This window comes from Acyrthosiphon pisum, chromosome X (genome assembly GCF_005508785.2).
Source record: "Acyrthosiphon pisum isolate AL4f chromosome X, pea_aphid_22Mar2018_4r6ur, whole genome shotgun sequence".
Taxonomy (NCBI): Eukaryota; Metazoa; Arthropoda; class Insecta; order Hemiptera; family Aphididae; genus Acyrthosiphon; species Acyrthosiphon pisum.
Genome location: NC_042493.1, coordinates 104204991 through 104215280, shown reverse-complemented (window position 1 = coordinate 104215280; position 10290 = coordinate 104204991). Strand labels below are relative to the sequence as shown.

The 10290-nt window shown below is 29.9% G+C and overlaps 1 long non-coding RNA gene across 1 annotated transcript; it reads left to right on the top strand.

Moving 5' to 3' along the window:
* Positions 1–1285: 1285 nt before the first annotated feature.
* Positions 1286–2161, top strand: LOC115033353. The gene is made up of 3 exons (XR_003838670.1): positions 1286–1403; positions 1496–1582; positions 1753–2161. It is a non-coding gene; the product is annotated as an uncharacterized LOC115033353 (long non-coding RNA).
* The last annotated feature ends 8129 nt before the right edge of the window (positions 2162–10290 follow it).

Here is a 10290-nt window from a genome sequence, read left to right as displayed (position 1 = left end):
ATATAATAAAAATATAAAACAAAATAATATTTAAAAAATAAAAATGAAATAATTAATAAAAATCCAATATTTCACAAAACATTGAAATATTTCTCATACTTCAAACACTATTTATAACTAAGTAACAAACATCAATGATACACGACCGATAGGCAATAACGTCGATAACGATGTCGCGTCCAATCGATCATTATTCATTATTTCAGTACTATAATATTATAATATATAATAATATTATTGTCCTTCATTTTTTATATTATTATTATTAAATATTGAAACCATAATTTAATAATCTCCGAAGTTTAGGATTTTAATGCAGTGCACAATAATATAATATATCTAAAATAAATTGTATGTTCAATTACAGGGCCAGGTCTCAAGCTCAACGTGATAGGTACTACCTAGAACAGGGATGGCAAACCTTTTGAACACTGCGTGCCCAAAATTACCTTTTTTTTTACTTAATAAAAACTTTTTATTTAATTTTTTACATGCTTAATATTGACTGAAAATTATTTTATTTATAGCTCTAACAATGATTGTGACTCGCTTTCATCCATGGCTGCCATGTCTTCATCAAAAAAAATATAAGTAACATTATTCATTGATTTAACGTCATACTTAATTTATAATAATATACAAAATCATACTCAATGCACGTTTAGATCTTAATGAATACTTTAAAGTTTTTTATTCAAGCCTCAAGTGAATTCCACTATTTTAATTATTTTAGACATGTTCTTTGCCAAACATACCATTTTATTGGTCTGATAATGATATAAGAATAATGAATACAGATTTGAATTTGTCGTCAAGTCTACTTGAAATCTACTTTCCCATAATTTCAATATTATCACCCAAATTTCTAAAAACATTACCTATATTAAAAAATTGTTTTATTTTAATTTTTGGAGAAGTTAAAATCAAAATTATGGAAAGTCGATCAAGTAGACTTGAATTTAGAACTAGAATTCTTATCACTTCCTTAGATCAATTAGTATGTTTGACAAAGAAGACGTCTAAAATCCTATGTTGCATATGTGTTAAACAAAGACAGAAAATAACCTGGTAGAGTCCCCTTAAATGTTGGTTTTTATGGCCCTTTTTTTACTGGTTCCTTGAATATCATTATAAATGTTTTCTACACCTACATTTACCCATGTTGTTAACCTTCATTTGGAAACCACACATTATTATTTATTATTATTTATTTACATTATTATTTATTTTATGTTTCCAATTTCTGTAAGCTCTACTCTATACAATTGTCAAGAAGTGTTTGATATAAATTTAAGTTTACATATTATTGATTGGAATTTTTTTAATTTTAGCTACAACGATTATTATCAAGAAATTGTATTATCAAAAATAAATGCAGCAGCCACTACTTCATTGAGTAAAAAGTAAATATTATCCATTTATTAAACATTGTACATAATTTGTGATTAATGTTTAAATAATTTTTATGAAACACGGTTGCCACATTCAAATAAAGAAGACATTAGTATGGCAAAAACATCATAAAGAATAACAATGTATTTGATGTATCTGGTTGATGTGGAAAAAGATGGAAATGGATAATGTAATGGTTATGAAATATATTTTAAGTTATAACAAAGCTTTAGCCTCTCAAAAAATATTTACTCGGTTATTTTCAACAACTAGAGTTTACTTAATAACAATAATTTGTGATATTAAATTTTTTTTTTTTTTTTTTAAATTGTAACAAAAGTCATGTTTTTTATGTTGTAGGTTTGTAGAGTTTGTACATGGCAATCCATGAAAGAGAGTTATATAAAATATGATATTGTTAAAAACTATAAAGAAAGAAATCCATTTATAAAACTAAAAGTCATGGAACTTTTGCTTCATGGTCAGCGGTCTGTACCTACTTTGTTTCATTTTGTAATTTTTTATATTATATATTATGTAGGAATATAATATAATAAAAATTGTTTCTATTCATTTCTATTTTAGTTTAAAGCTTAAGAAAAAAAAACAAATTATACGAAAGCAAGTTCATAGTAGAACTCTATATACTCTTACAAAAAAAATATATTTATGTTAACATTATAATTTTATACCTACTTGAATATTTAAATACTTTCTTAGTTTTGTTACCAAACCTAGGCCATTTTCACCTTATTTTTATAGAATTAAATTGTTATTCAACACTGATTTAATTGTTCAGTTAATTTTATGATCAACAAGTTTAACTTTTTACAATAAATTATGTGATAATTGAAATTGGTGTTTGGCATTTATAACTCCTAACTATGTTATAGGTTTAGCTGGCAACATAGAAAAGAGATTGCAATTTGTTTTTATCACTTTAACTTACAGTTTTTTAAAATTGAACTAATTTTTCTAGCAGCCAAATCCTCAAAACAAATATTACAATTAATGTTCAATAAAACATATGTTGTTATCATATTTTAGCTAAAGTAATCATAAAAGTTTAAGTATATTTGTTAAATATACTTTGGTTTATATTTTTTGACATCACTGGTAATCACCAAATAATAGTAAAATTTTTGAAATTCCGAAGTATTATTGCATGCTAATAAATGATGATTTTTTTCCAGTTTCTGGTGGATAGTGACTAGCACGGTAGATTATTGTATATGATAAAGTATTCATTTAAATAAATATAAAATTATATATTTAGGTAAATTATAATCAAGCACGAAATATGTGTAATATATAATAATTAATTTTAGTAATTAACATAAATTCAAATTATGATATACAGTGGTCGCCGCTTATTAGACTCACGGTTAATTGACTCATTCGCCTATTAGACTCAAAACGGGTGGGCCCGATTCGCACATATACTAAGACACAGCAAAAAATTTGTCTATTCGACTCACATACAGGTTTATAGGGTCATTTGAAAATTAGATAAATAAATAAAATATGTACATACATAGAACAAACGTGTTATAAATAAGTTGGTACCTTTTATACACGGTGGTTTCATTCTCAATCCAAAAGAAGTTGAAGCTCCTGTCGAAAGACCCACTGACCTATTAACTGAACTTTATAATGAATGGATAAATATTGACGAAGAAGTCCAAACTACTGAACTTGTTACCGAGGAAGATATATGTGGTGAAATTCAGTCAAAACGGCTTAAAGAGAATGTAGATGGTGATAGCGACGAAGAGGAACCTGATGAGAAACCACTATCAACTAAACAAATGCTAGAAGCGCTTCAAATTTTACGTAGAAGGATTCAGGAAAGAGGCGATTTTGACGTATTCGAGAAACATAAATCTTATGAAGATATAATTATGAAGTTGGCTGAAGAAGGGAAAATCCAATCAACATTAGATGGATTTTTATCAAAAAATTAATTTATTTTATTAATTTTATTTTATTTTTAATTGCGTATAGCTAGATTTTTATTTTTATACATACCTTGAATCTTAATACATATTTTTAAGTTTTTAAATTTAAGCATTTTTAAAATTTTTCTGAGTCATTCGTCTTATTGACTCATTTGGTTAATCGACTCAAATTGTCGGGTCCCTAAGTGAGTCCAATAAGCGGCGACTACTGTATTAGATTATAATCACCATACTTAAAATTTAAAAAAAATATGCGTATTTAGTTAATTTTATTTCTTGGAAATTCGAAAACATAACATATTAAAATTATTATAAATGTGACTATTTTACATTATAATATCTTGATTAGATTTTGAAGTCGAAACATAGTCAAACCCAACACTGTGGAGGTATTCAATGATGACTGCCCAAAATTTTTATCGGTTAATATTTTTAATTGTTTTATAACATAGAACTTATTATTTTAAAAATTAAATAATTACAATTGTATTTTTCATTTCCTATAATGGACATATAATATATAATGATGGATACATTATACATAACCATCAACGGCAATGTCAACGTTTTACTGAAGACAGTTTATTTAAGTACATGGTAGTGAATTTTTTATAATATAATCTAGTAAAATATACAATATGTATACAAACTATTTAATTGTTTAGTAATTTTTTTTTTATAAAATTTAAATGCTTTTTTTTGCCTTTTTTGATATTTTAAATACTTTTTTTTATTGATTATATTGCCTTTAAATCCGAACCCTAATTATCATATTATAATATTATGTCATGACTAGAGGGTGGATTTATATGCATTAAATACCAACCAAATATGCGTTAAAAAATAGTAAATATGCATAATAAAATTAGCAAAAAAAATGTATTTTTTAAACATTTAATTAATACAATATATTAAAAAAAAATATATAGGTAACCCTATACTATAAATACTTAGCTACTTATCTTTTTTTTTTTTTTTGTAGGTAGGTAGTTTTAATCTATAAGAAAAAAATAGGAATACATTTATATTATAATATCTTCACTTGCTTGAGTTGATTCATTTTCACCATTTAAATTTTTTAATATTTTATTAAGTGTATCGTAGTCTTCGTTTTTTGATAATACTATTACATTTTTGATAAACAGATTTACCCTTTTGTCCGTTATATTTTTGAAGAGATAATTTTGCGTTTTCAATCAAAGTGATGGCATCATTTTTCGAGACATTTAATTGTTTCCGGAAAAAATCCAAAATTAGATTTTATATTAAAAAAAACAACCGTCGTCAGTGGCGGAATCATTGAGTACCGTGGATACAATTTTTATGGAGGCCCTATTATATCTGTAATACGTATCTAACTTTCTAAACATTGGGCTGTTATTATTTGTATACAATAACAATATAAGTTTCTAATTTTTTGGTATAGAACATTGAAACAGACGGTAACAATTTACTTTTTTTCTCTTGCTCGGCTTACGTTTTCGTTTACTCACTCCGCTTTCAAATCTTTTTTTTGGATCATTTATTATTACATAACATTTTCAAATTCAGGTTATAACAATATAATAATTAAAACAATATATTTTTCTTTCTATAAAATTAATAAATATATTTATATATATTTATTACCTTACATTATTACTAATATATTAATTCTTTTCATCGAATGAATACATAGGACCCAAAACTCCGTAATCACATACGGCTGTTGACTCTGACGAGATGTACAAAACAGAATTTTATTACGAAGATATTATTTATATCGGAAAAAAATGTATAAATGTATTTATTTTCTTTAAAATGTAAAACGTCATGTAGCAGCCTAAATTACAATTAAATAATATTATTATGTTTAAAACTATAAAATTATACTTAAAATTAAACTTATACTAATTAAACTTTTAAAATTATACTTATAATACTTTGCGGGGACGTAATTGGACAATGTTCAAAGCCATTAGTTTTAATATAAAATTATTTAATTCTAGTACTTCAGTATATATTTGTTTCCTAGTATATTTTCTAGTATATTCTAGTATTAACACCAATGATCCCAATGATAGTATACGAGTAACAATTTAATGTTGTTTTTCAAAGCAAAATAATTGTAAAACTTTTTACCGAAGTAACTTGGACGTCGTAACACGATTGCCGACTGTCTTATAAAACCATTGGAATGAAATATTGTCGTATACGCTCCGCAAAGGCTTGGCGTATATAACAGCTCGTGCATATTTGTGAATTGAATGTGAACGAATTAAATTTTTATGTGAAGACATAGTGGCAGGTTTAGGGGGAAGGGGGAAGGAGTGTTACACCAAACGACCCACGAATCACGATCAAACTTGATTTTAATGTTGTAATAAGTTCCGACAAAAAATGCTCAAGCGTTATTATATGAACAAAGGAAAATTTATTTTGTTTTGTAATTTACAAATAAATATTCCTTTAACAAGTTATCCTTCCCCCCCTACGTCTGCCACGATTTAGTGTAAATTCACAATTTTATACGTATCATTGTATGTCAACAACTAATAGACATATAATTTGATAGCGGTTTTCGATAACCTACTCGTTTACATGTCTGTGTTAATTGGTATATTATGTACAATTGTTAAGTTATTTGATCTCACACTGTAGTGTTAATTCGTCTTTGAATTTATTTCGGATAATACATTTACTATGCCCAGATTATATGTCATCAATGAAGGAGGTCGTTCGTATAAGAATTATAAACCTAATGATATTAAAAATGTAGTTGATGCTGTTAGATATAAACAATGACAATACAACGAGTAAAAACAGAAACGTAAAAAACAAATTTTAAGTTGACCTTTTTGTATAAAAGTAAAGAATTGTTATTTAGAACCAATATTTTGATCCCAAGAATGATAATCTATATAATATTGTATTATTTATCTTTATTTTTAAAATCCATATCGATAATTTATTTATTTTTTATTTAAATGTTTAATAACAACCTCAATTGTTTTCTTTTGTCTACATTTTGTTAGTGTAATTAGCCCGAAATATTGTCTTTTTCTATAAACGAAAATATAAAACGTAATGGTATATAATACAACGAATAACGATTCTGAATTATTAACACTTCTATAAACGGAGAAGTAAAAGGAGCGTTGGAGTGTTAATTAATATTATATTATCTATTCTATAAAAGTGTATCTGTATAATATACATATTATGTTAAAGAGTAAACGTTATTAATAATATTATACTAATTTTATGTGGACATTGGACCATTTTTATCAATTACAAATTGCAAATGAATTTTAAATCTAACTATGACTTAATTTTGTTTCTACTACAAATATTAGGAAAAAACAAAATAATAATGCTGTATAGTTACTTAAATTCAAAAAAAATTTCCAGATGTAATCAAATATATATATATATATATATATTTCAGTCTTTCCATTAAACTATAAATAAAAAATGTGGGTAAGTGGATGTCGCTCTGCTATACAGTAGGTTACAAGTGAGTCACTGTAATGGACGGTGTTAAATTTAAATTCAATGATACAATATTATTATATAAGAAAAACGATTCTGAGCGAAAACGGTCAGTCAGCCTATGATATTACTAAGTATATTTGATGATATTAAGGTGAATAAAGTAATTTATATATAACCTATTTACGTGGAATCTTGTTTTAAATGTCCAATCCTTAGCTATAAAAGTTGAGCATTTTATAAATTTTAACTACAATATAATTATTAATATTTAAATGCTTGTAAAAAAAAATTGTGCCTATGTATTTTTAATATTTTTCAACTGCTATTGTAACAATATATGAGTAGCCTTGAATTACATTTTTACACTTCTTGGCTCAACAGATAAAACTTTATTGATACTAATTATAGAAAAATTGAAAACTGACAATGTCCGTAAACAACTCAAAAAGAGTCAAATTATTTAAAAAAATTTCTCGTGTATAGAAAATGCTAATATAAACATTCACTGAAATTTTCAAGTATCTACAGTCATTTGTTTTTTAATTACGACAAAATAACAAAATAGCTACATGAGAAATCGAGTGAATATCCAAAATTGTAAAAATATGAACTTCAAACGCTCATAAAAATTTAATTTGACTTGCTTGTTGACATTTTTTTTTTGAAAATGGTTGAAAAAGTTATAAGGAATGTTTTATTAAATTTTCAATTCTTAGATTTAAAAAGAAAATTTTTTAAGAATTTCTAACTCAAAATAATTTGCAAATTTTCGTCATTTTTACGTATTTTGTCAATATTTGAACTTTAAATACTTATTAAAAAAAAACTGTGACTAAGGATTTTATAGAAGAAAATATAATCATTCAGTAAAATTTTCATGTATCTAGTATTTACAGTTATTCGTTTTTAAATAACAACAAAATAACAAAACAGCTACATGAGAAATCGAGTGAATATCCAAAATTGTAAAAATATGAGCTTCAAACGCTCATAAAAATTTAATTTGATTTGCTTGTAGAATTTTTTTTTTTATAATGGTAAACAAACGTATGAATAACCTTGTATTACATTTTAAAATCTTGGATTTAAAAAGAAAAATTTTATGAATTCTCAACTCAAAATAATTTGTTAATTTTCGTTATTTTTTGGTATTTTGTTAATATTTTAACTTTAAATGCTTGTAAAAAAAAATTGTGACTAAGGATTTTTAATATTTTTCAAATGTCATTGTAACAATATAGTAGGAGCCTTGTATTAAATGTTCAAGTATTTTACTCAACAAATAAAGTTTTATTGACAATCATAGAAAAAAAAACCTTATAATATTGGAAACTGAAAATGTCCCTAAATAGTTCAAAACAAATTAAAATATTTTGAAAATTTTATCATGTATAGAAAATACAAATATAAACAACCAGTTAAAATTTCATGTATCTACAAACATTTATTTTTTAAAGTTACATTAATAACCAGTCTATTTTGCGTAAGATTCCCGTTATTCATACATTTTTCTTTTGTTTTTCACGGCGCTTTTGAAAATTACTGGGAATTTTAAATTTTGACCTCCTCAATGTACCAACAATATTCACTTTCCCTTCGAACAAGATACTGAGTTGGAAATTGGTGCATTATTTTGACTCCTTATTGTGTACACACACACAAAAAAACACACACTTATCATAGTAAAATCAATACATTCATCGTTCCACTCAAAACGTAAAATAATTAATAATTTACCTTCAAATTAATCTATTCATCATCTTATCTTAATTTAAATCATAATAATTTGAATTGATGATCTAAAATAAAAATTTTTTCACCTTTTAGTCTTAGTTAATTTAAAAGAAGATGCTTTATATTTTCTCCAATTAACAAATTTTATATTTTATTTTATTTTAGTTCTTACTCAAAAGTAAGTTTTATCTCAAAACCACTGAACAGAATTACCAAGGACTCCATGCAAAATATTTTTTTAAATAAAACTGGAACAAATAACATTTCTGTTGGCTAACTGATGATGGTTATTATAATAATTTGCCTGACGACGTATCTATTTATTTTATATCATAATATAAACGTAGGTAGGTACACGCATTTTTAAACTACTAACAATATTTTTATCGAAACAAATAAACTGTAAATATAAAATTTGAAACACGTCGCATTGACATACACAAAAAACTGCCAATATGAGTGCCGCATGCCACGAGGAACTTAGAAAAAATGACGTCACCCTTGCAAGACCTCCGTCGAATAACCGGAGCGCTCACTCTGGTCTCCGGGCTGGCGCGTCGCCGGAAAGGCGGGTGGACGGCAACCGTGGCTGTCCAAACCCATGTCCCCGGATCGACGGGCCGGTCGACTGCAAGACGCAGAGCGTGCGTCGGCGCCTGGCCGAGGAGCTCGGCTGCTGCGGTTGCACTAAACCCGAAACATCCTGCTTGGTCACCGAGGGCACGAACACCTGTTGCCGGCGTCGTCCCACCGCGCCGAGGAGCGGCGCCCAACCGAACGCCAATCCCGCTGCAGGTATCGTCGACCCAGTCGATCAAATCATTAACGAAGGACTAATGCAGCAGAAGAAGAAGAGCAGCCGGCGGCGGTCATCTTGCTCCAGCAGCAGTCGGCCGCGGGACCCGAGCACCCGAGAACGCAGCGCGAGACCGTCCACGGCCCATCACCGCGGCTACCAGCCCGATTTCTTCGACGACCAGGCGGACATGAGTAACTGGCAACAGCACCGGGACAGTGGCCAGCACGACGCGTCACGAGTGCGGCCGTCGTCTCCGCCTCCGAGGCCCAAGTGTTTGGCGTTCGAACCTTACGTGGACAACGAGTCGTATTCCCCGGCTGCGGCGCGGGGCACGCCTGGCGCGGCCATACAGCCCGCGCTGCAGGACGAAAATGACGGTCGCCGGCAAAACATGCAGCGGGAATTGGAAAGGCTGAACGAGCAGCGGTCGCACCTGGTGGAATGCTTGGAAAGGGAAATGAAAATCATCGAGATGATGCGTGAATACAAACAACTGAAACGCGCCTCCGCGCAGCTGCAGGAGCAGCCGTCCTGCGACGACCGCGAACGGCTCCAAGGGTTGATCGACGATGAGAAACGGAAACTGGCCGAGTTCCAGCGACGTCCGCGACAGCAGAGCGACCGGTGCGCCGCGACACCGAGCGGGACGTACGAGATCCCGTCAGACTCGCCGACCAGATGCCCGACGCCGTCGCCCGCTCGAAACCAGGAATCGCCCTGCGCGTCCACGTCGACGCAGCCCCGCCAGTTGCGCAAATTGAGCTACCAGCCGCCGTCGCCCGACACCGACACCGAAGACGAATGCCGCGCGCCACCCCCGAGACGACGGTTAGTGGTACGTCCACCGTCGCCGAGCGACAGTAGCGACGGCGGCGGAGACGCCAACGAATGCAGTCGCCGATCACCCGCAGCCACATCTAGGTGTCCGGCTGG